Here is a 25,594-nt window from a genome sequence, read left to right on the forward strand (position 1 = left end):
TTTTCCCAGTGTCCTTTCCCTAATTTGCAACTTGCCTGTGGCTTGGCAGGTATTCATCGACGGGAAGAAATGTCAGCTAAATGAACCCTGATACAGATTCATTCATTCATCAAATACTCCTTAAGCTATGCATTGCGCTATCACTGGTGATGCAGCAACACTGCCTGTTCTCAGAATGTTTGCACTGCAATAAGGAGACAAAAGCAAAGAGGTGTATGGCAGAGGTGGGATGGGTTGTATAGAGAGAGGTTCCAAAGTATGAAAGATGGGGCCTGGGGAAGGCCGAGGGAAGGTTACCAGAAGTAGGGTTACTAAAACAACCAAGTTTTATGGGTGCTGGCCTTGAAGATCAGGTAAGTAGGGCATACCTGGTGCAGGGAATGGCACCTGTGAAGTCACAGAAGCTCGAGATATGACCTAGACAAGAAAATCCAAGGAGCTCCCCACAGTCCAGCCTCAGTTAGGGCTCTTCAAGGGAGCCAGAAAGACGCTGCAGAGGGAGGCAGGTCGGCAGAAGCTCGTGAGGGCCCTAGTCTACTCTGTCTGGTTTGCAAAAGCCCTGGAAGAATTGAGAGGCGGAAAAAGTGGCAGTTGTGGGCCATGTGATCAGATGTGTAGCTTCTAAAGCTTTCAGACAGAGCTGAAGGTGAAGAGACCAATAAGGAGAGGATTTTAATGTTTTGCTGGGGATTTCCAAAGATATACAGGAAGCCTGCAGTGGTAAGGATGGAAAGAAGGAAACAGACTTGACAGGTTTCGATTCTTTTCATGTAGGATTGGCAAGATTCATTGACTGTGAGGAAAAGAGAGAGGGACCTCTACAGGCCCTTTGGTTTCTGGCTTGGGTAATGCACTTTTTTTTTCATTGAGTTTATTGGTGTTTTTTAAGTATGCAGTACAGTTCCATTCATCATTGGGATCTTGTACCTTTACATGACAGGGCTTGGTTCTCATTTTTTCCCCACACCCCTGTCCTCCCTTCATTCCCCCCACCCTCCCTATTTATAAAGACTTTGTTTCCATTTTTTCCCTTCTCTCATATTTTTTCTTTTCCCTTCTTTCCTTTCCCTTCCCACTTCCCCTATAGCTTTAGCCCTTTTCTTCCTATTTAACATTGTCAGTTATACAGTTTGAATCTTATTTACACTTTTAGTTTTTGGTGGTGCTCATGGCAACAGGACAGAGAAATGCAGAAACTACTTAGGAGGGAGGGATGGCTTCAACTTTGGATGTGCTGAGTTTTCATACTTTGAAATCTGCATTGAGAGAGATTTGTAGGCCCCTGAATAAACTGACTCCAAGACAGGTAAAGAGGACTGGGAACAGATCTAGGTGGGAACAGCATATGGGCATCTCCTGGTGCTTTGACACTCGGAGATACTGCTTAGGGACCCTATGTAGGGGTGTGAGGCTTAGACATTTGCATCTATGTATAAATTCATATGGTATAACATTTATAAGGTTATTACAAATATATTGGCAAATAGGAAAAAAGACTTGTGAGGCAAATTGTTTTGAATTTCACTTCAGAATATGTGGGCCAAAGTAGCAGATGACATATCAAGGTCCTGTGGGATGATTCTCGGAGGCCTGGGTGAACACAGGGAGGCGTTTTTAAGTGAAGGTCTGTTTTACAATTACAGGGGTAGGACAGCAGAGAAACCAGACTTCGAGCTGAGATAGCAGTTTTCCCCTCCCCTCCTATTTAAGCTTTCATTGAATTTGGAAATCATATCTTTCTTTATCTGGGTCAAGGACTTAAAAAGAGAAGGCTAAGAGAGCTCAATACAAAACAGCATGTTCTGAGGTTTGCATTAATCCTCTTAAAGCACTCACACAAAGGAAGTAGGAAGGAAGAAAAAACAAAAAGAAAATGCTTTTTAACAGACAGTCATCTTGTTTCCTTTCTCCTCTTTTTTGGGGGGGTTTGTTTCTTTTTTCTTTAAACTTAGCTTCTGAACTTATTTTGAAACTATACCAGCCCCTTTTGGTAAGGAGGTAACTGGCATTAACTGCTTTCATGGTCATAGTGATTAAATTCTCCCTCCTCCCTCAGAACCAAGGCTTTTGGGGAAAATAATGAAATATTCTCAGGAGTTTGATTTCTTTCCGTTTTTTACAACCTGATAAATGTGTGATAGGTGCACTAGGCAAGCATAAATGCTTAATAATATCACAGGGCAGAAACCTTCATTTTCAGGGAAAACTTAGATAAGAATAGAGGAAAATTTCTCCATACCAGTACTCAGAGATCTAAAATTTAAACAAAATTTAAGTTAGCTTTAAAATTACATTCAATTACAAAAATTTTAAATGATAAAACCCAATGCACTAAAGTATTTGATGAATTTTTTCAACCTTGAAGATCTAGTGGCAATGTACATTTTGTAAATAACAAGACAGCCATTTTAAGAGTCAATTTCATTTCTCCCTATTGACTCAGCCATCCTATTGCTCTGAAGTTTATTTTAAGGAAATAGACTGAAAGAAGAAAAATTTCAAAATACTTGAAAATTTTATTGCGGTGTTTTCTGCAAAAAGCAACTGGAAGACACGCAAAGGTCTCCAATGAATCTGAATTTGCTTGGATTTCTTCAGTTTGAAGTTGTGGAACGTATCTCAATATACTGTTAAAATTAATACAGTATATAACCAGGAGGATTGTGGGGAAACATGAAAACGGATAGAGGCTGGGAAAGGGAAGAAATGTAATGCATTGTAATGAATGTGCAACGAAACGAAATGCTCCTCGATTAGGATGGGGTTATGTCTTGCTCGACTGAAATTAGGGAAGTAAGAAATGCACTGAGCTCGTCCGAACTGCGGAACATCACAGCGCAGCGCCACAGCACAATGCGGGGTACCTGTTATCTTTCCTCTTTATTGGGGGGTGGTGCCTGGGACCTTCAGCTCACCGCCACTGCTGCCCAGCACCACAGAGGAAAACAACAGATAATTCACAGATGGATCGGGAACTTTCCTACGAGTCCACCCCCTGCCGTGTTCATGTGAGCTTTCCTAATAAAGCGCCACAAAGTAGGTGGCTTGCGGGTGAGGAACTGGCTCCCAGGAGAAGTCTTACAGTGCCTGTCTGTGAACTGGAGACCCACGGGAGCTGCTGATGTGATTTAGTCGGAGTAGCTGCAGGTGCAAGTCTCGGTCTGAAGTCGAAGGCTCCAGAACCAGGAGCACTGATGTCACGGGGGCAGGAGAGGATGCCTGAAACACGGAGGGAACGCGTCTTCCGTTGCCTTTTTGGTCTGTTCAGGCCCTCAGCAGATTGGATGAGCCCCCTTTCACGGGCAAGGACTGCTTCCTTCACTCAGTCTCCCGGCTGGTGCGCGTCTCTTCTGGAAACATCCTCCCAGGCCCTCATAAATGATGCTTTACCCGCTCTCCACACATCCTCAGCTCAGCCCAGTTGGCATACACATTACTCATCATCCGGTCATATATGCCAGTAAGTCACAGGTATTATTGTGTGAGTACACGGAAGACGACAGAGGAAATCTAATGAAGTTGAGTAGAAACTTTACAGCACCCTTCCATGCATTGGACTCATGGATTGCAGTCAAGGCTACGTGATGAACACTGAGGTCACAGATTACAGTCACAGGTCAGATGACGTGGATGATGGACTCTTGTTCTATCTTTTTTTAAAGAAAATTACTGCTAAAGCATGAGCATTGCAGGAGTGATATTTATGTGTTGTTTTTAGTTTATTCTTGTTCTTTAGAGCTTTGGGGCAAGACAACTTTTGGATTCTTCCTTCTCCTCCTCCTGTTTTCCTAGCGTTCCTTCCCTCACTTTCTCCTTCCTTTATCACGAGTATTATACTTTTAAAAATGAGATAAAATAATGATCTCATATGCTTTCCACCTCCAGGGAATGTAGGGGAAAGTCTTCTGCCCATAGACGCAGGAACTTCTTGCTCCCACACCCTCTATCCTGGGAGGGCATGGCTTTATAAAAGAACATAGACTTTGCATATTTTGAAGTTCTGTTTATGAACTAAATCATCTAAATATCAGGAGAAACCTGAATCTCTGTGTCTTGCTAGTTTTAAAACTGAATTAATAATGAAACATGATGAGATTATTTGGGTGAGCGGAAAGCTTATTTTGGAGATTATCATGAAAGATCTAGCGCTTTACTTATGCACACAGTAGGCAATTCTGATAGTTTCTTTCACATCTTGAAATGTCACAGGTTGTGGAGCACCAGGACTTTCTAAAGCAACTCATACCCTTCCTATACTAGTTGTCTAGAGCTGCTATAAGAAAGAATCACAGACTGGGTTGCTTATACAAGAGAAATCTATTTATTCACCCTCCTGGAGGCTATAATCTGAAATCAATGTGTCATCAGCATTGATTTCTCCCAAAGCTTCTCGCCTGGGTATGTAAAGTATTTGTTTGCCTTCTTCCTATCATCTATGGGGTCATTTTTCTTTTGTCTTGTGTCTGTCTCCAAATTTCTTGATCTATGAGGATAGTAGTCCTATTGGACTAAACCACAAACTGGTTAATTCATTTTAGCTCAATTACTGTATTTCTTTAAAAATCCTAACTCCAAATGTGTTTACATTCTGAGGCTCTGTATATTTGGACTTCAGCATGTGAATTTTGAGGATAATGTGGTTTCATTCATAACCTTCTCTCCTCTTCACGTCGGGTCTCAGAGAATTTCTTTTTTTCTTTTTTTTTGATACCGGGGATTGAACTCGGGTCCTTGCTTTTGCAAGGCGGGCCACCTAACCACTGAGCTAAATCCCCGCCCCTCAGAGAATTTCAAAGGGGCAAATTTTGGTGAGATCTTTGCTAAATCCATATTGACAATAATTCACCATTCAGCATTGGTGATTGTTTTTTCACTGGCAGTAATTGCAAAAGTGCACACATTGGAAAATATACACGGAGTGTTGACATGTTTGGTAAATGTACTATTGAGTAGATTTCTTTTAATCTTACTACCAAGGTTAGAGGGTTTATTCACACATTTCTGTTGAGGGCACACCAAGTCTCAGCAATGTCCTAGTCCCTGGGGGACAAGAACACATAATAGTTGCCCTTGGAAGTTCAGAGTCAAGATGGGAAAAAGAGAGAGGGAGGTAAGGAGAGACAAACAATTCTAAAGCAACATGAAGTTGTACAAAAGAAAAACAGCAAAATATGTTACATTAAATTTATTTCATTATATTTTATTTTTTAGGGGGTACCGGGGATTGAACTCAGGTCCTTGCACTTGCAAATTTAAATAATGACTAGTGCTAAAATTAGAAATGCAACTGTGCTTAGATAAGGGTTAGGTTTTTGAAGCTGCAGTTTAGCTACCTGTAATCAGTATCTTAAAATAAAACTCACCTAGACTCCTGGCTTGCTTAGTATAAGGTCAAAAGTCAGAAATTCAGGTAACCTGGAAGTTGGAGCAATCTCCATATCTAGAAAATAAACCGATCTTCTATACTTATAGTGAGGTGATTAATACTTGTAACTTCAAGTAGGATTTACAGATTGCAAAACTTTAGATGCAAGATCTTGTCATCTTGAAGCCACAGGTCAAATACCAAAGTACTGAAATATGAAAAAATTACTGAAATACTCACTACAAAAGGTGCTGGAGATACAGGCATATGGAGGAACAGAAAGGCCAGAAGGCACTACTAATAAAGTCAACAACAACTGTTGCATCGTGCAGTACAGGCACATTGCACAGGCAGATTTGATTCTACGGACTGAGGTGGGTGGGATATGGACAAGATGAGGTACAGATGTCTCAGGTATCAGGCATCATGGGTCGCTTTTTGGAGAGCGCTGGGAGGATGAAGCCTTAACAAAGACTCAAAGGGGAGTGAGCTACGGTGAGCTCCCATAGGGTCAAAAGAGCGAATATCAACCAAACCAGGAATAAGGGTCTCTGGTGTTGACAGGGGATGAAGGAATGGGTACCTTCCCTAGCTATTATCCCCAGTGGCTTCCGTGCCAACGATGGACGAGGGTAAAGATTCAATCCTGAAAGAGTCTCTCAGATTTATCTTTTACCGGATAATGGAAAAGAGTGAGCCTGCCCATCATTTCCACCGAATCTTAGAAAGTCTGAAGCGCTGTGCGTCTCCTGGAAGCAGTGATTTGCAAAGGCTGCAACTATCCGTGAGTCATTGCTATCTGTAAAGCCGGCTGCCGCCTTCTCCAATTGGAAACGTCCTTAGGCTCACCTTTCGAAGTGATCTATTCCCGAGCGGCAGCAGAGATGCCTAGGTTGTTTTTTATTTATTTATTTTTGAACTGTTGAAGAGAAGGCTCAGGTGAGAAATCCAGTGTCTATTTTAGCGCAGGGTGGAGTAGAGGGAGGTTGGGCTGAGCTAGGCTTTGGAGCTGGTTTGCTTCGCAATTTCATTACTAAGGACATCGGATCTCATTCCTACGCAATGGTATTAACTCTGTATTTGCTCAGTCACGATATTCTGAAGCAGACCTCGTGTTTGCAAAACATTTTAAGCATCTTGGAAAACTGGCATTATTTGTGTACAAAATATTACTGCATGTGCTGTTTGCCAAATAATTCAGAGAAAGGTTTAGCTGACTTTCTTGGGTTTACTGATTTAGAAGCTTTTTTCTTCAAAGTGGAAGTAATGATTCCTCTGCTTAAATGTAGCTCTGGGCACAGTTACAAATTTTCAGCATGTTTTGGCTAGTAATACTCTACATCAGCTATGCAGCAATTTGGCATTTTTGTTGTTGATGTTTTCCCCTAATACAAAATGTTATCTATTAAATGTTTAAACATTCTTTCTGCTAGTAAAATATGGTTACCTTTAATAACATTTCTGTTCTGCAACTTAAAAGAAAATAGCTTTGCTGGTATCAAGTGGTGGGGGTGGATCCAATATTACATATTCTTCTAAATATTAGCTGAATAAAGGAAAGCAAATGGGAGCATTTTATCTTTTGACTATGCAATTTTGTACAGCTTGTTTGTACCCATCTCTGAAAATACACTGAGTTTCTTAAAAGTGTCAGTGTTAGTATAGTGTTAGTGTATATCTACCCTGTTTGTACCATCTCTGACAGTATACTAGTTTCTTAATAGAGTTACTGTATAGTTTATATGCTATATGTATATGGCAGTACGAGCTAGCAGTGATGGCGAACCTTTTTGAGTGTTCAGTGATACAAACAGCTCACTGTTTCACGCAGGCCATAGTCCACCACCACTGAGCTACAGGGTATTTCCCTCCTCTCTTTCTCCTGAAGAATTGGTTTAAAGTACCAATTATATTCTAGGCACTTACTCACATCATTCAGACAATGCCTATCTTTCTTATGAGCGATTGTTTATTTTTAAAATAGAGAAGCTCAGATTTCATGGTTTAAACACTTGTATGGAGATGATTATTATTGAATATTTGCTATGTGTTACACTCATTATATTCTAAGGAGGCAGGAATCAGATATTGATCCTAACATTTATAAACATAATGGAGACCTGTGAAAAATACCATAAATATATCCATAAAGAAATCCAGTGTTGGGGGCCGGGGATTTAGCTCAGTGGTGCCGTCGCCTGCCTTGCAGGCTCGAGGACCCGAGTTCAATCCCTGGTGCCAAACAACAACAACAACAAAAAAGAAATCCAGTGTTGGATAGATATATGTAGCAGAAACAATGCCATATAAAAGACTTATTGACTACCATATTCTAATGATGAACAAACATGAATATATTTGATAATTTATTTCAGGATGCAGGCAGTAGTTTTTGCTGATTTCCAGCTAAAATAACTTATTTTCAGCACTTGTTTGCCTCTGGATTTATGCAAGTGTCCTGAAAATATACCTCATTAAATGTTTCTCTATAAAACGTAAACTACATCACCTCAAATAACTGATTAAACTCATATCCGTTCACACCAGACAATTCTGAATACCACACTAAGCACACTAAATACAGTGCTCCTGTTCTCTGCATGTTCACATTTCTTTCACAACCCACAGGACCCCTTTAGATAAATGTTCAGGACATGAAAATGTAACCCTTCCTACATTATACTCTTGTGATAAGGTTCATACTCTTTAAAATGCATATTAAGACAGTACTAGGATGCAGGGATTTGTGTGTGTGTGTGTGTGTGTGTGTGTGTGTGTGTGTGTGTGGAGGACAACAGAAGGACTTTGACTTGAGAGAGCTTTGAGCCAAGAAGAGTGAGGACTCATACATTTTGGGAGCTGCATTGCTCAGATGTCAAAATAGTGATAGTTTTGAGACAAGAGGTGTCACAAGGCAGGATGATAATATGTCATATGGAAAGTAGTAACAGTACGACTTCAGAGCTCTGCTGGATACCGGGCTGTGCACTGTCAGTGTGAGGTAGGAGATCTTCTAATCCTCAGAAGATAGCATTCTAAGGAACAGGTGGGAGGCGTGGGGGCAGATGGGATGTGTGGTGTGAGCAGAACCAGGCAAGCTGGTACGGCTGCCACACTGTGAGGAGCGGAAAGAAGAAACGGTAGGAGAGGGCCGGGTTGAGAAGGCCGGTAAATACTTACACAGGGAATATTGTCTCCATTCTTTCAATGCTGGACAATCCTGGTAATGATTATGAGCAAGCAGGTCGGTGCAGAAAGTTAGTAATGAAAGCGAGGTTTTATTTGGCTTATTCTGTATACTAAAGAGCTTATATTAAATAACGGCTACGTCTTCATCTTTGTCATTCGAAAGATACCAATATAGCATATTTTCCAGAATACGTCCGTTGTAGCTGCTACACAGTTCTCACGATTTGTGTTTGGGGTAGTTAATATTTTGATATTTCCTTTGTCAGTTTAACACAGTGGAACTAGAGAGAAAGTTGGTCCAGAGCCAGGGGCTTCGTTCAGTGGTGCTTCTCCTGCCTTGTAAGCACAAAGTCCTGAGTTCTGTGCCTGGTATATCAAAGTCTGTGTAAGAGGGTCACTGGCTAAAAGAAGACAGAGTTGTTCACTGCCTTCTCTTAATTTAAGGATAAGCTCATGACACCACTCCAGCATTGACACTAATATGTGCTGATGCCAGCAAGAGCTGCCACATGTCCTGAAATTGATTTATTGAAAGATATTTCATGAGCCTGTGAACTCCTTTTTTCATTCATTCACATGCAAATCAACTATTTCTGATATGTTCCAGGCCCCGTGAATTTGTCACGATGGGTCTCTGTTGGGAATATTAACAAAGGACTTGTGATTAAGTAATTCAAGATAATTATTTAAAAGATTACTAAAAATAGAGCTTCCCTTTGGAAATTTTAACATGCACATTGTAGTGAAGAAGCGGAGAGGCAGGAGATTAGAGCGACTCAGGAGAAATCTGGAGAAAGCACGCTTGCGATTTTTGCAGTGTTTCCCTAAGGGAATGGTGTACTGGCCAGCTGTCAGCCTCTCATGTTCACCTCCGAGTCCCTAGAATGTGGCCCAAATGTACATTTAGAGGCAGACTAGGTGTGGATCGAACACAACTAATATGAGAGCTATGTGAACTGGCAAGCAGAATCAAACACCCTTGTTCAGGACGTTCCTTACACTTGTTAAACACTGACAGCAATGTGCAAAAGAGCAATCCTAAACCGGGCTCTGACTGAGGAGTAAGGGTGATTCAGCGGAGAGGTACCGGCGACCACTAGTGTCCATGTTTGTGTCCCGTTAGTCAGAGGCTAAGTCGTGTTGTACAGGTGTTTTCTAATGGACTGAAATCTATCCATAAATAAGTATATTGCCACACAGAGCTCTGTAATTCTGATGTATCTGTCACACATCCGAATGATCTCTTTCTTCCTATCCTACTTTCTGCTTCCCCTCTAGTCTCTCAGAATTTACAGCTGCACATGCCAAAAGCTGCAGTGACAGCCTTTGCAGGTGTAGCTGTTGGCTGGTACACTTCTGTGGCTGGAGGCAGGTGGTGACCTGTCCATATGGTCTTGGATGTCACTGCCTCAGGGAGAGGACATATACCCAGAGCTGGTCAGTTCTCATGATCATTAGTATCCATACCTACTGCAAGTTTGGAGGATAGTTTGATCTCAAGTGCATCACCTCCTGAAGACCCCTCTTGATTTAAATTCACAATGGAACAGAGAGTTATACTTTCTTTACTTATTTATTGAAACAGGGTCTCACTATGCAGTTCAGGCTGGCCTTGGACTCTCAGCAATCCTCCTGCCTCAGCATGCCTTGAGCTGAGATTATAGGTGTGCACACTTCTCAGCCCTGAGAGTTAGACTTTAGAAGGAAATTTCCGAATTGATGTTTGTGGGGACTAGGCTAACAGGAAAGATGCAGAGGTGGGGCACAAAGGTGACTCATTGAGGACATCTAAATACAACCTGGGATGAAAGTACCCCAAAAGAGAACAGAGCTTCTCTGCAAATCTTATCAGAGACTCGAGTTGATATAGGTAGACTCTATCTAAGACTTTTCTCTGCACAAGCTGCCTCATTTGCACATTCAGTACAGAAACGTTATCTCTGTATTTCCTGGGCAGGAATAGGCTCTGTCTCCTGTATTGTTTGCTTTGTATCCCTGCACTTTTTATGTTCCCATAGAAGAATTATGGGCACTCTGTCCACCCACTTCCCCTGGAACCAGCAGATAACACACTGAAACCTCATGTGACTATGGAAACCTTACGTACCCTGATTAATCTACTAGCAAGAAATACTGTCTCTTGGCCCCATTCCATTTTTCTTCAAATTGTTGTCTTTACCAAGTTTGAGATGACTTCAAGAACTCAACTTATTTTATAAAGTTACTCCCCAGGTCCACATTGTTTAAGCTACCCCTCTGCCACAGCAATTGTCTAGATTCCAGAGCTGATAGGAAGGAGAAAGACCCAAAAGGACGCTCTTGCTCCTAATCCTCATCCTGTAAGAGAGAGAATCCTACTGAGTTGTTTTTCATTCTTCTGCTCTCACTTGGCAGAGATGGATAGGGAACAGAGAATAGGAAAGCCATTAGGTTCTGAGTGAAGGTGCTTAAAGTGAAGTTCCCCCCAGATAAAGTGAATCTGAGTTGATCTTAATTTCTCTGAGTTGGTATATTAGTTTGGATACGTAGCCATAATAAAATACTAGAATATTTATTGGGTAGCTTCAGCAGCTAAAATTTACTCTCATGTCTCCAAAGGCTAGAAGTCCAACATGAAGGTGTAGAGAGCATGGGCTTTTCCTGAGTCTCCTTGGCTTTATATCCTTGTGCGCACAGGGCTGCTGGTGGGTCTCTCTCTTCTTATAAGATGCCAGGCTACTGGGTTAGGGCTCCATCCTTATGACCTCATTTCACCTTCATTATCTCTAAAGGTCCTGCCTCTCAGTGCAGTTGCCTTCTAGGTACCGGGCATTGGGTTTCAAAGCATAAATTCAGGCAAGAGGAGAAGGAGATTCAGTTCTGTAACAGCGGATGCTGTACAATTTGCCTTGTTCACATTTTATAATGAACAAAAAGAGGGAAACCATTATAAACACACTATTTCTGTATAGTAAGACTTATTTACCATTTTTGTGCCTTTCAAAATAAAAAGAGGTATTACTCATTTTTAATTCGCCTCTAACAACAAATTAAGTCCATAAATAAAAACTCATCAGTATTTTATAAGGAACCAGAGAGTGCTTCTCTTCCATCGTACTAACTCACTTAAATCCTCATATGTGCTTGTGGTAAACTGATCTTTCACCCTTCATAAAATTTGTCATTAATCCCACAAAAACTAACCTGTGCAGTTGATGGTCAAACAAATGGGCCAAGTTCTAGAAAAAATTGCTCCGACCTACCAAAAATCAAACAAAAAAAACCCAGACTTTTAATTAAAAGGAAGTATTCAGTTTGTCTAGGACCTTGGAAATGATTTCCACTTGACATGTCAGATATGGGTAACTTTAGGCACCATTAACAAAAACATCAGTTATTAGTGCAACTTCTAGAAGCTGATGGATGACATAAAATATATTTGTAAGTCTAAAGTAATTGTTTCGAGAAATATTTTTTGCAAAATTTTTCTTCTTATGTCTGACAGAAGTGGCCTTTCTTACCTGTAATAGTTGTGTATATTTATGTTTCAATGGATTTATTTAACTCATAGCCATTGTTTCTCCAGATTGTTTACTTTTGATTTATTCTTCTTTGCACTGTGTATTTTTTCACCAAATATTTGAGTTGCAGATCATTCAGCAATGTATTAAAGCAATGAGCTGTAACACCTGGTTATCGAACACCTGTATTCTAAACTGCAACTGGAGAGGGAAATAGACAATCGCTGACAAGGCTGTGTAGGCAGCGGAGTCCCTCATCCTTTTGATTCACACAACACTCAGTTCATTGTACAAACAAGACGGAAAGAGTACTAGGTTTATTTCAGCAATAGGTATGGCCCTTTGGGATTCTAGGTTCTAACACCTCTTACTCGAAAAAGTATTAAGAGAACTCAAGCAATATACTCTAATTTTAACTCAGTACTCAGAATTTGCTATTCATGAAATATATAGCTTTTAAAAAAAATCAATGAACTTGATCATATTTTGGAACCTCACTTCTTTCTCTGTGGAGTTGTCATAGCAACAGGAAACCAGGGTGCTATGGGGAGCTATGATTTCAGACTTCTGCTGCAGTTATTCCTGCGTGTGGTCAGACAGAGAAAATAATACGCCAGTGCTTATCCTAACGCTTCTTTTTAAGATGCATTGTGCTAGTGTAGTAGGCATGAAGAGTCCTATTCTAAAAAGTGCTGGCCTTGGCCTCTTTTCCTAGTCCAGGTTTACCTTATCCTGATCCCATTTTATTTCAGCAGCATGTTTTTATAAGAACAGTATTGTGCTATGTATTGGGCCTTGAAATAGACAAAGTGGCCAATGTGAGATTTAAACAGTTTAATTTCCTAAGTGATCTGAGTTGATTAAACACATACTCTGCACATACGGGGTTAGCTCTGGTTATCAACCCTTCCCGCCATGATATGAGCAGCTCTCTGTGTCAGCCCATCTTGGGAGGACCTTAGATCTGCTTGGGAACGGTCACTCCCCAGTTAAATGCGACGACGACCTTCCCACCCTGCACGCCAATCCTGGTAATTCCCCTCTATTCTTGCACCTTTACTCCATCGTTCTCCTCTCTTCCTTTTCTCTCCTTCACTTCTTCTTCTTTCCTTTCTCTCTCCCCACTTTCTCTTTTCCCCCACACCCTTCTGCTCCTGTTTCCTTTTTTCTTTAAATGTTTTATCCTGCAAACTCATTATATCAAATCTATCTGCTACCCTGTACCGCCCCAAATTCCAGGCTGTTTCCTTTCTTCTAAATAGATTCCTCCCTGCCCCTCTGCCACTTTCCTCTCTCCTATTTTATTTCAGGCAACAGGATACAAAACCATCGATTTCTGTGTCCAGTGTCCACTTCCTTCTGAATGTCAGGTCTCTACTCAAAGTGAAAAAGAAAGTAAGTGGGGTTATTGTGAAATTTAGAGAAGAGGCTAAAAATACGCACCAGTATTACGTACAAAGGCTGGAAGCCGAAGGGAATAGGAAAAATTAAACCTCATGCTTTACAGGAATCCTGAAGAGCTCAGTTGTGACGTGGAAAACAGACAGCCCTCTGATGCAATTACATCCAGATTTCCAAGGGAGCACTGACCAACATCTGGGTTATAGTCATTTAATACAGAATATTTCACCATTTTAAACAAAGGTATGTCAGAGCCAAGAGTTAGGCTTACATAAATCCATTTTGCAATATTTATATTATTTTAGAAGTTCATCATATTCAGATTTGCAGTTCAGTTCAATTCAAAATAAAATGCACTGATTCCCTGGAAACTCTTTCCCAATAAAAGCTAATTTGGAATTCAAAGCCATTATGAATTAGAAGGACAGAAGAAAAGAGAAATGGAAACAATGTCTTGCTAAGTGATGCTAGCGCTCATAGGTTAAGTTCTAGATTTTTTTTTTAATAGGAGGTGTTAAAAGGGATCATATTTCAGACCACAAGGGTGACAGCTGTATCACTTTGACTCTACCAGACTTTGATTGGAAGGGTTTACCTTCTTGTTTCTCCTATTAAATACACCATAAACTATTGCTAAGTGTTTGCTGCTGGAGAAGTCTTGTGTCCTTAATGAAAGCAAGTTGTGTGGCTACAGTGGGCAGCCTGGAGAGACACATGCCTTAGCAGACTTAGATATGATTTAGGTCACCTCTTCCAACACGTGCACAGAATACTAGGCCTTGCCACTAAGCACAGGCAATATGAGAAATTTAAGATCGCTGAAAGTCTTGAATTAATGCTAAGGACAAATAGGTCTAAACTCCAGGCATACACTAAAACTATCAGCTTTTCCAATCAGCACTTTAAAGGCGAGATAGCTTAGCACTATTAAAATAATTAAGGCAACTCCTAAAATAAATGAATTTCATTCTGATCAATGCTGGTGTGCTGGTATGGAGCCGGACAGAGGCTTTCATGCTGCCCTCTCAGTGCAGGTGAAATGAGTGAGTACTCACTAGGACTTCAGAGTGTTTGCCCACAGAAAAGCACTGATCAATCCAGAGCCCAGGACAGAAGCAGGAGGACACATTCTTGGGGGAGGTGTAGTGCAGTAAACACCTTCCTCATATCTGTGGTGCTGTGACTGTCCTCACTTCTGGGATGAAGTAGGGCAAATCTTTGTCCTCTAGTCTATTCCACAAATCCTCCACAGGGTTGATTTTTCTCTTTCAGTATTTTAATTTTGATATGATTTTCATGTGTGGAAAAGCTCTAAGAAGAGTTCAAGGAGTCCATTAAGTTCTTCACTTGAATTTCTCACTTCTAAACAGTTTATCTCACTTGCCGTTTTTAATATGCTACATTTAACTTGTGGCCGTTTCAAAAGGGCCATCCTTTTGCATTTTTACCCCCCAAAGGATGACAGAGTTGGTTTGCCCATAGCCTTAGAAACAGTGTGGCGTTATTTTTTTCACCAATCTGCTTGGTGAGAAATGGCCTTTTGGGAGGGTCTTCATTTACATTTCTATTACTATGGGTGAGACTGAATTTCCATATGTTTAAACACATTTAAAAGTAATTTTTGGACTGTCTGTATATGCTCTTTACTCATCTTACTCTTAAGATTTTAGTCTTTCTCCGCAGGGATTTCAAGGGTCCCAAAGATATTTGTGTTACTATGTTGTCATAATATATGCTACAAATATTCTCTCCCGGTGTGCTACCTTTCATATTTTTCATTTTCTTTCATATGAAAGTATTTAAGAAAAAACACACAACAGAAGTCATTTATCTGTCTTTAATTTTCTCTAAATTTTGAATCAAAGCTAGAAAACAATTTCCTATCCCTAGGATTTATAAGAACTTATCCATGCTTTCTTTTGGTATTTTCGTGGATGTCTTTCTCTTTCACATTTAGATATCTGATCCATTTGGAGCTTATTCTTTGTATGGAATGTGGTATGGATTTAATTGTATCTTTTCATAGAAGCAGTCTTCCCAGTATTACTTATTAAAATGCCCATCTTCATGTTTTTTTTAAAATTTAATTTATTGGTACATTCTAGGTAGGCAATAAAGTTACATTCATTACTGGGATCTTGTACCTTCATATGACAGGTCTTGGTTCTCATTTTTTCCCCTTGTCCCCACCCTCCTTTCACCCCCCTCTTCCCCTCCCCACCTTCAAACACTTTCATTCCATTTTTACATTTTCTCATATTCTTTTCCATTTCCCTTATTCCCCCTTCCCTAACCTTCTCACTGTCCCTACACCTTTGGTGCTTTTCTTTCTATTTGCTAAGTGTCCCATTAGGATCTTGAGTACTATTATAGTTTTTCACACCAGAGATACTATTCAGTATTTGCATATGTGTGACTTATTTATTTCACTCAGGAGTGTATCCTCAAAATGTACCCATTTAACTATGAATGAATCTACTTTCTCATTCTTTATGGCTGAGTAGTATCCATTTTATAAAAAAAAAACACATCTTCTTTATCCATTTTCCAATTGATGGGCAGATGGGCTGTTTCCAAGTTTTATCTATTAAAAACTGTGCCACTATAAACATGAGTGCGCATACTTCTCTGTGATATGATTCTTTTAGTTCTTTTGGAAAGATACCCAGTATAGGGATGGCTGGGTCAAATGGGACCTCTAGTCCCAGCTCTTTGAGGTAGCTCCATGTTAACTTCCATAGTGATTGCACCAGTCTGCACTCCCACCAACAATGGAGAAGGGTTCCTTTCTCCCCACAACCCCACCAACATTTGTTATTTTGTGATTTCTGGATAGCAGCCATTCTTTGTGGGGTGAGGTGAAATTGAAATCTCACTATTGTTTTCATCTGCATCTCTCGAATGACCGGTGATGTGGAGCATTTTTTCATATATTTACTTGCTGCTTTTATTTCTTTGTCTGAGAAATGTCTGTTCATTTCAGATGCCCACTTTACAATTGGGTCTTTATATTTGGGGGGGGATGGTTGTTTTGAGTTCTTTATATATTCTAGATAATAGTCCTTTGTCTGAGGAGCAGCTGGTAAAAAGTTTTTCCCACATTGTAGGTTGTCTCTTAGTTCTGTTGATGGTTTCTTTTGCAGTGCAGAAGCTTTTTAATAAGATGAGATCCCAGTTGTTGAATTTTTCTGCTGGTTCCCATGCTACTGAGGATTTGTTCATAAAATCTTTTCCTATGCCAATGTCTTTCAGAGTTCAGCCTAACTTATCTTCCAGCAAATTTAGTGTTTTTGTTTTTATGTTTAGATCTTTAATCCACTTGGATTTTAATTTAGTGCATGGTGACAGATAAGGGTCTAATTTTAATCTTTGGCAGGTTGAGATCCAGTTTTTCCAACACCATTTATTAAAGAGGTTATCTTTCCTCCAGTGGGGACTGGCAGCTCCTTTGTCAAAGATGAGGTAGCTGAGTGCATCTGGAGTTGTTTTTGTGTCTTCCAATCTGTTCCACTGATCCTCAGGTCTGCTTCTCTGCCAGTATCATGCTGTTTTTATCACAGTGGCTTTGTAGTATAGTTTCAAATTGGGAATTGTTATACCCACTGCCCTGTGTCTGTTGCCTAGTATGGCTTTTGCTATTCTAGGTCTCTTATGGTTCCAATTGAATTTTTGGATTCTTCTTTCTAGTTGTGTGAAGTATAGTGTTGGGATTTCAATTGGTATTGCAATGAATCTGTATAGCAGTTTTGGTAGTATGGCCATTTTCACTATGTTGATTCTTCCTACCCAGGAGCAGGGGACATCTTTCCGTTTTCTTAAATCCTCCTCAATCTCTTTTTTCAGAGTGCTGTAGTTTTCAGTGTAGAGGTCTTTTGCTTCTTTTGTTAGGTTGATTCCCAGATATGTCATTTTTTTGGGTGCTATTGTGAAATGAATTGTTTCCCTAATTTCTTTCTCAGTGAGTCTGTTATTTGTGTATAAGAAGGCTATTGATTTTTGAGTGTTGACCTTGTATCCAGCTACTCTGTCAAAAGTGTCAATTAAGTCAAGAAGTCTTTTGGTGGAGTTTTTTGAATCTTCAATGTAGAGTATCATATCATCAGCAAATAATGACAGTTTAACTTCTTCCTTTCCTATCTTTATTGCTTTAATTTCTTTCTCTTGTCTAATTGCTATGGCTAATGTTTCCAGAACTATATCGAAGAGGAGCAGTGATAGTGGGCATCCTTGTCTTGTTCCTGATTTTAATGTGAAGGTTTTCAGTTTTTGGCCATTTAATATGATGTTGGCTGTTGGTTTATCATAGATAGCCTTTATTAAGTTGAGACATAGACCATCTATTCCAATTTTTTGCAGAGTTTTTATCATGAATGAGTGTTGAATTTTGTCAAATGATTTTTCTGCATCTATTGAGAGGATCATGTGGTTCTTGTCCTTGACTTTGTTAATATAGTGTATTACATTAATTGATTTACGTATATTGAACCATCCTTGCATCCCTGGAATAAATCTGACTTGGTCAGGATGAATGATCTTCTTGATGATCCTCTGTATTCTGTTTGCTAGAATCTTATTGAGGATTTTTGCATCTATATTCATTAAGGAGATTGGCCTGTAGTTCTCTTTTTTAGTTACATCTTTCCCAGGTTTGGGAATCAAAGTGATATTTGCTTCCAGGAATGAATTTGGAAGTATTGCTTCTCTTTCAATTTTGTTAAAGTCTGAAGAGTAATGGCAATAGATCTTCTCTGAATGTCTTGTAAAATTCATCAGTGAATCCATCAGGACCTGGGCTTTTCTTTGTTGGTAAGTTTTTAATTACATTTTCAATTTCACTGATTGTGATTGGGGTGTTTTTATCTTCTTCGATCAACTTTGGTAATTTGTAAGTATCTAGAAATCTGTCCCTTTCTTCTGTGTTTTCCATTTTATTAGAGTACAGGTTCTCATAGTATGTATTAATGATCCTCCGGATTTCTGTGGGATCTGTTGTGACTTCGCCTTTTTCATTCCTGATTGCATGGATCTGAGCCTTTTCTTTCCTTTTTTTGATAAGGTTTGCTAAGGGTTTATCAATTTTATTTATTCTTTCAAAAAACCAACTCTTTGATTCATTTATTTTTTGTATCATTTTCCTAGTTTCCATTGCATTGATTTCTGCTCTAATCTTTATAATTTCCTCTCTTGTTCCAGCTTTGGGTTTTTCTTGCTCTTGTTTTTCTAGGAGTCTAAGGGTCTTCATTAGGTTGTTTATTTGAGCTTGCTCTGTTTTCCTAATGTGGGCATTCAGTGCTATGAATTTTCCACGTAGAACTGCTTTCATTGTGTATCATAGATTCCTGTATGTTGTATGGGCATTTTTGTTTATTTGGAAAAACTGTCTGATTTCTTCTTTGATTTCCTCTGTGATCCATTGATTGTTCAGGAGAGTGTTGTTCAATTTCCATGTGTTTGTGAAGTTGCTATGGTTTCTTATGCTATTGATGTCCAGCTTTATTGCACTGTGGTCTGATAATATACAGGGAATAACTTCAGTTCTTTTGCATTTATTCAAACTTGTTTGGTGAGCTAGTATGTGATGTATCTGGGAGAATGACCCATGTGCAGCTGAAAATGATATATATTCTGATTTTGTGGGGTGAAATACTCTATAGACATCTAATAAGTCCATGTGTTCAAAAGCTTGGTTCAGTTCTAGTATTTCATTGTTGATTTTTTGCCTAGATGATCTGTCTATTTTTGATAGTGGGGTATTCAGATTCCCCACTACAATTGTATTAGTGGTTATTTGGTTTTTCATGTTGCTTAATATTTGTTTTATATAGTTGGGGGCATTTATATTTGGTGCATATATGTTTATGATTGTCATTTCTTCCTCTTGAATTGTTCCCTTTACAAGGATGTCGTGGCCTTCTTTGTCTCTCTTAATCAGTTTTGGTTTGAAATTTGCTTTGTCTGCCAATAAGATTGCTACCCCTGCTTTTTTCTGGGCTCCTGTCGTGTGGATGATTGTTTTCCATCCTTTCACTTTCAGTCTATGGGCTTCTTTTTGCACTAGGTGTGTTTCTTGTACACAACATATTGTTGGATTTTGTTTCTTAATCCATTCTGCCAATCTATTTCTCTTGATTGGTGAATTGAGGCCATTGACATTGATGGTTATAATTGATATGTACTGACTTATTCTTGTCATGTTTTTGTCCTTTTGTTGACTCTTTTTATTTTTTGTCCTCTCTTTGTAGTTTCTAGCCTTGGCTATTTGAATTGCTCTGTTGGGCCTCCTGGTGTTGTGATCTTCATTGTCTTTCTCTAGGATATTGTTTAAAATTCTTAGTAGTGCTGGTTTAGTATTCATGAAGTTTCTCTAGTGTTCTTTGTCGTGGCAGTATCTTATTTCTCCATCCATTTTGAAAGAGAGTTTTCAAGATACATCAGTCTTGGCTGTAGGTTGTTTTCTTTTAGGACTTGAAATATCTCACTCCAGGCTCTCCTTTACCTGAGGGTTTGTGTTGAAAAGTCTGCTGTGATTCTGATGGGCTTTCCTTTGCATGTGATTTGTTTCTTTTCTCTTACTGCTTGTAGTATTTTGTTCTTCTGTTGGGTTTCTGGGATTTTGATTATTATATGTCTAGGTGTAGATTTTTTTTGATCGTGCCTAGTTGGTGTCCTATATGCCTCGCTTATCTGTATGTCTAATTCTTCCCCTCTGTTTGGGAAGTTTTCAGTCATTAATTCTTTGAACAGCTTCTTTAAGTCATTTGTATTTTCTCCTGCTACTTCATGGCCTCCTATCAGTCTTATGTTATTCTTCTTTGCATCATCTAGGAGTTGTTGGATGGATTTCTCATGTTCCCTGACTGTTTTTAAGAGACCTTTCTTTTCATGGTCACTGTCTGCTATCCTATCTTCTATATCTGAGATCCTATCCTTGCAATCTTTTATTCTGTTACATATGCTTTCAATCGAGTTTTTAATCTCCTGGATATCTGTTTGAATCTGTTTAATGGGTTCCATTTCTTTCCTATGCTGGGTATTCATTGTTTCCATTTCTTTCTTATTCTGGGCCTTCATGGTTTCTATTATGTTCCCAAGCTCATCTATTTTTTTGTCAGTTTCTATCCTGGATTCTCAAATCCTGTCTTTCATTTTGCTCACCATCTCTATGGTTACCTGGGAAATAATTTCTGTTTTGAATTTTTCTAGAGCTTGATTGATCAGTTTTTTTACTTCATGTGCTGTGAGTTCTGAGGGTCCTGAAGGTTCACTATCTGATTTTTCATCCTCCTTTGCCCTACTGTTTGCCATTGGTGGACTGGAAGCCTGTCTTTGTTGCTTGCTTAAGTGTTTCCTCATCTTTATTTTTGCTGTTGGATTGACCTTGATTCAATCTCTGGGTCATTAAATCTTCCTGATATCATTGCGTCCCAGCCTTTGATTCTCTAATGACTTATAGACATTCTCATTTTCATAACTGAGCAAACAACTCATCAAATCAATCCCTATCCTTTGTCCCTATCGATATAATCAGAAACATAATAGGATCAATCACCACCCTTTATATCCCACCACGCCTCTGCAGACTGCATCCAAGGACTGGCTCAGTCAGCAGATCTAATAGGAGGGGGGTGGTCGGCATCGCCCGCTCGGCTACCCTCCTGCCACTGTGTCTGGGCCAATCAGTGGTGCCCGCTGGAAACGGCACGGCTCCAGAGGAGGCCGTGCAGGAGAGAGGGCTCTCCCATCTTCATGTTTTGAAGTTACCTGCTTCAGATACATTCAATGTGTACTTTGTCCTGTATCCAGACGTTCCACTCTTTCATGCTTGTCCACGGACTCATGTACCAATACTACATTATTCCAATTATGGACGTGTTTTAGTATGTTTAAAGCCTGGGAGATCTAATTGTGAGTTAGGTTTTTCTTTTATAGTATTTTCCTGGATATTTCACAAAAAAAATTGCACAAAATTAAAACTAAATTTGCATCATTAAAACTAAATCCATTAAAAGTTTGCTAGCATTTTCCCTGGAATTGCACTGAATTTATAATTCATAGAGAACTGATTTTTAGTGATATTGACTCGTATTATCCAGGAACTATGAATGTCTTTTCACGGCTGAAATCTAGTAATATCTCTTAGAAACACTGTTTTTTAATGTAAATTTTGTGCAATTGTTGTTAAAATAATTTCCAGATATCTTGTTTCTTTGTTGCTATTATAAATGTTTTCATCATCATTATATTCTTCATTGTAGTTTACATTTATGAACTGCATTAAGTTTATGCTTATTAATTTTATATTCTAATTTATTGGATTTTTTATTTTATTATTTAGGTGGATTTATCAGATCACATTCTGAAAATAGCAGTGATTTTCTTTACCATTTCCAATTTTATGCACTGATATCAAGCAAATATTAAATGATAGTAGAATTAGGTGGCATTCATTATTATTTTCAAAATCTATTAAAAAACATATATTAATTCTTATTTTACTTTTTTTGCCAAGAAGAAATATTAAAATTTATTGAATAATTTTTGTATCCATGAAAACATTAAAAAATGTTTTCTTTTTAGATCTATTTTCTTAAAATAATTTACTTCCTCCTTTGAATCAACTTCACACTCTTGGAGTTAGTCATGGGCATTCCTTGTTTTCATATTATCATCATGAATACTGTTTGCTATTAGTTTTACTTAGAGTATTTACTAGGCTCAATTAGCAATGTCATTTTTCATCTTTTGGGTTCCATCTCTGCCCAAATTATTCAGGTTAGAATCTTTTGTTTTTCCTGGGGCACTGCCTTCCATGAAACTGTTTCACTGAGATTCCTGGGATTCTTCACTTCTAAAGTCACTTTTTGATATTTGAATATATTGAGTTTCATTCTTGTGTGTTGTACACTTTTGGCTGTGCCAGTTTGAACTGATGCATGACGTCATGTGTCTACCACTGGAAGCATATAGAGTAGTCTCACCCCATTGAGAAGTTCTCTTTCTCCTAAGCAACCCAACTCTACTCACTGGAAACCACTGGTGTCTTTACCCAGTCTGTTTGCCATTTTCATTATGCCATATTATTGTAATAGCATAGCAAATGGCCTTTTTAAAAAAAATTAGTTTTATTGGTACATTTGAGGTATACAGAATGATGACATTCATTGTTGGAAATTTGTACCTCTACATGATCAGTTTTGGTTCTTGATGTTTCCCCATTCACCTCCCCTTCCTTCAACCCCTCCCTATCTACAAAGACTTTGGTTCCATTATTTTTCTTTTTCTCATGTTAATTCCATTCCCTTCTTTCTTTTGTCCTACCCCTCCCACTTCCCCTTCCCCTTTGCACCTTTTCTTCCTATTTCACATTATCTTTTATATCTTTTAGTCCTTATCTACACTTTCAGTTTCTCACACTAAAGAAAGTATTAGTTATTTTTCCCCTTGTCCCTTCCCTCCTTTGCCCCTTCCTACCCTCCCCATTTACAAACACTTTATTTCCATTTTTTTATTTTTTCATATTTTTTCTTTTCCCTTATTTCCTTTCCCCTACCCTTTCCACTTCCCCTACACCTTGAGCCCTTTTCTTCCTATTTCACTTTGTCAATTATACCATTTGGATCTTATTTACACTTTTAGTTTTTCACACCAGAGAAACTATTCAGTATTTACACATGTGTGGCTTATTTATTTCACTTACTAGGATAAAGAAGGTGTGGTTTTTCTGTAAAATAGAATACTATTCACCCATAAAGAATGAAAAATTAGAGTCATTCATAGGAAAATTGATGCATATTGAGGTCATGCTCTTAAGAATATATTTCTTTAGAATAGATGCATGCCTCTAATCCCAGCACTCCAGGAGGCTGAGGGAAGAGTATCACTCGTTTAAACCCAACCTGGGGAATTTAAGACCCTGTCTTACAATAAAAACATTAAAAAGGGCTAGGATGTATCTCTGTGAAAGTCCTGGGCTCAGTCCTCAGTGCAGAGTGGCCAGGGGAGGTTAGTTTGGAATACAGTAGTAACTTCTGTGGGCTACACTTTATGAGATTAACAGTGTTGCTTTATACTCCCTCCTTCTCCTATAACTTTTAATTTCCTTCCAAAGGAGGTGTTGTACTAAATATAACTGATATGTCCATTGAAACAGATATATGCACTTTTCTTTAATCTGCTAATATGGTGAATTACAGCTACATCTTTTTTCCAATTGTAAACCATGCTGTAGTATTAATATATACTACACAGGCTCATTGATTGTTTTATACATTGCTTTATCCTACTTTTGACATATTTCAAGTTTTTTCCAACTCTGTTCAATGACTTCCAATTTTTTTCCCCTTCCAAAGGATATGAAAATAGATTTCCCTATTGTGTTTCTTTCTCTTACCATTTTTAATAACTAAAAACAAGGTTATGCCAGCTTTCACAAACCAATTTGGGAGTTATCTCCAAGTAAATTTTCTTTATGGAAGTTCAGCCTTAGCTGTCATTCAATGTTTGGTAAACTTGCCTGTAAAATTATCTGGACGAAATATTTTTGTGGTAGGTCAATGTTTAATTTAATTCAACTTTTTTTGAAGTATAGTCAAGCTTTTGATCATTTCTCTATATCTTTAAAAATTTTCAAGGAAATTGTTCATTTTATTTAGTTTTAATTTTTTGATATAAAATTAAAACATTTAAAGCTAATTAAAAGTTTTAAAATTTAAAGTTGTGATCAACTAGTTGTGATTTTCTCTTTGTTGCTGAATCAACATTTTCAGAAATATTTTTAGCTTATTTGTCTTTTCATGGTAAGAGATTGTTTTATTTGAGCTTTTATTTCCCTTTTGCTATTACCTTTGTTATCATTTTCTTTCCTTAACTTTATCTTGATGCATTTTTTATCCTTAATTCCTTGAATAGAATGTCCAGATCATTAATTTCCTCTTTAATTTTCTCCTCACATGTGCATTTAAGGACTCGTATTCATCTCTTTAACACTTCTGCCACAGCCCATAGATTTTGATTATAATTAACAATATTTCTAAATATTTCATATTCTTCAGTATTCTTCTAAACTACTTACAAATGTTTATTGAAGCACGCCAGTGGTCTGTATGATATTAGTTCTTGTGCTTTGTTAATCTCCTTCTGTGTTCTAGAGCAAGACTAATATTAGAATTCTACTTTCGCGCTGCACATATACTGTGCTTGGTATTGTGGCAATGCAAGGCTATGTGTCTATGAGTCTTTTGTTCCCATAGTGAATGGTGCTCTGGAAAAGCACACTGCCCATGCTGTTTCACTGCCAACTACTCCAGTAATTATCAGTAAGTACCAACAATTGATACCTGCTTAATTTTTCCAACATGTTCGCTCTTCCTTCTACTCCTTTCATTTTTAATCTAGTTTAAAGTTCGTTCCTTCTACAATGCATTATTTATTCTTTTAGAGAGAGCCTTGGGTGGTAAATGCTTCCCAAGTTTTTCCTTTGTAGGAAAATGATTGTTTCCTTCCCAGCCCTGAATGATTATCCGCAAAACCATAGAATTATGAATTGATAATCCCTTTCAGAGATTTGAAAATATAATATTTTGATATATAAAGAAGTTTTCAGTTTACTTTTTACTCTACCTCCTGGCGATCAATTTTTCTGGATATATTTAAGATGTTCTCTTTTATCTTTACATCATTGTGTCTATTTGTATGACTCTTCTCTTATTTAATTTTCTTTGAAATTACAGTATTTTAAATCTGCTCATCTATCATTTTTGGTTTTGGAAAAGTTTTGTCCATTACCCCCTCAACATTGCTTTTTCCCCATTATCCTTCCTGGGACTTGTATTAAACATTCTTATCTATCTTCACTCTCCATGCCTTTAGTTTCACATTCACAATTTCTCATTTTCATGGTCATTAATTTTCTATTCTGCATCCTCAAATTCCATCGAATATCCTTCTGTAAATATCACTAAGGTCACGCAGTTCTATTTAATAATTTAGAATGGCATTCAGATGCACTGAAATTAAAATTTTCATCATGACCTAGATAGTACGCTTGCATAACATAATATTGTTCAGACTGTCATAACAAAATACCACACCATGGCACTGAAATGTATTCATCGTAGTTAGATGCCAGATGTTCAAGGTC

General features: G+C 38.3%; 1 long non-coding RNA gene across 1 annotated transcript in view; it reads left to right on the forward strand.

Moving 5' to 3' along the window:
• The first annotated feature begins 6,242 nt into the window (after positions 1-6,242).
• LOC104849332 overlaps positions 6,243-25,594 on the forward strand; it is a 112,977-nt gene continuing 93,625 nt past the window's right edge. The window contains exon 1 of the long non-coding RNA XR_776726.3: positions 6,243-6,304. This is a non-coding gene — a long non-coding RNA (uncharacterized LOC104849332). The remainder of the gene's footprint in view (positions 6,305-25,594) is intronic.

The sequence above is a fragment of the Fukomys damarensis genome, unplaced genomic scaffold, assembly GCF_012274545.1.
Source record: "Fukomys damarensis isolate Sample0158 unplaced genomic scaffold, DMR_v1.0_HiC HiC_scaffold_21, whole genome shotgun sequence".
NCBI classification, from domain to species: domain Eukaryota; kingdom Metazoa; phylum Chordata; class Mammalia; order Rodentia; family Bathyergidae; genus Fukomys; species Fukomys damarensis.